Source organism: Haplochromis burtoni, unplaced genomic scaffold (genome assembly GCF_018398535.1).
Source record: "Haplochromis burtoni strain Fernald_Lab_line unplaced genomic scaffold, NCSU_Asbu1 Contig_20, whole genome shotgun sequence".
In the NCBI taxonomy this organism is placed as follows: Eukaryota; Metazoa; Chordata; class Actinopteri; order Cichliformes; family Cichlidae; genus Haplochromis; species Haplochromis burtoni.
Window position 1 is genome coordinate 4,054,356 of NW_024582381.1, and position 1,826 is coordinate 4,056,181.

The following is a 1,826-nucleotide window of genomic DNA, read 5'->3' on the forward strand; positions in this document are numbered from 1 at the left end:
GCTTGGCATCTTTCTTGGCCTTAAGACAACAATTCTGATGGCTAAAGATCCAAACGGGACACCAAAAAAAGAAATAAAAATAAGTACCAGTCCGGCATTTTTGTTAGTGGGTCTGAGGCGAGGCCCACTAACAAAATTGTGAAGAATGCTGATAGAATAAAATAGAATAGAATAGAATAATAATTTATTGTGAGTCTCATCCAGGACATCAATGAATAAGTGAGCAGGTGAACCAACTGCAGAACTGTAATAACACCTTAACACTAAATACTGAATAAAAAAAGGAGATCAGCATGAGCCAGCACAGTCACATATCACTTCTTTTCAACAACACCACAGTGAAGATGGCCAGCAGCACGAAACTCCTGGGCGTACAGATAGACCTGTCCTGTTCACTGCACAGTGGAGCTCTTGTAAAAGAGAGCCTTTTGCCCCAATTAAGAAAAGGTCACCTTCCCTTTCCCATCTCTACTACTCTCTTTGCATCTGTGACTGGTCAAGAGCCTGCTTTGCTTTAGACTGGCAATCCCTGAATATAGTGGTGGGGACAGCAGAGAATACTGTTGGGACTCCACTTTCCCACATCTGGGATGATGCCTGACCAAAGCAAACAAACACATACGTGACCTCTCCCACCCCTACCACACACTGTTCTGCCTGCTGGATTCATGTTTAACCTTTGGACCTTCAGGCCATACTCAGTGCAGAGGTTCCTGTATACTATACTGGCTACCTGGTTATAGGATTTCGTGCTATACGTCTATATCCTTCTGCAACAGCACCCTATCTGAAAAAAGGGAGGCAGCTTTTAAAGCAGCAGCCACCCACTGTGTGGATTCCAAATTCATAGAAAATATTGTTCTATCTTTGGTTCTATTATCTATATCTATTTTGTGAACTGTTATATATAGATGTCAGGTATTCTATATTTATCTAAACTAGCTTATAAATATCGGTGTGAGCAAGGTTACAGAAGTACATAAAAAGCTCACAGCATACAGCAGTCATTCATACAAGTTGCCTTTTTTGAGATTTTAGCTTTTCAAATCAATCCCTATCCTACTTACATTTTATGGTTTCATGTTTGTGACGATAGGAAGCACAGAAATGAATCGGTCACGATGTAGCTCAGAGTCTCTTATGATGTTAAAAGTGAATTTATATTCAGTAACAATGTCATGAAGTTTTAAATGCACAGCAAAAATTTTCAATGCCAGTTTAATGTTATATGCATATATGTTAATACAGAAGCTATAAATTAAAGTAATGATTATGTCTTTTGCTTGCTGTAAAAATCTGAAGAAATAAAAGGTTTAAAAATCTGCTGTTTTTTGATGAACCTTAAAATGTTTGTCTGTAGAAATTCCTGTGTTATAATACTACAATAACCGTATTACACCCAAGAACACAGAGAAGTGTACATATCCACATCAAACTAATTGCAATTAGTTAAAAAAATTGTTAAAATTAAAAAATATTAAAAAATAATTATTAAGACATAAAAAGAAATAAAAATATAAAACTTTGTATGCGTGGATATATGGAACACAGTTACCAAAGAAACCAAAAACGCTAAGATGCTGCAGTGTTACTTGAGCGTGTGAGGCCTGCTCTTATAAGTCATGTACAACAAAATATATTCAATAATATATTTCTAAATGGCATTCTTCTTTTGAAATAAGAAACTCTTAACTTTGATTGAAGTAATTTTGTTTTATAATGAACTAAAGTAAAAATCCTTTTTCGTATTTTGGCGAGCTTAAATCCATATACAAGAGGATTCATGACAGGAGAAATGATGAGAAATTCAATGGCAATGAAGTTTT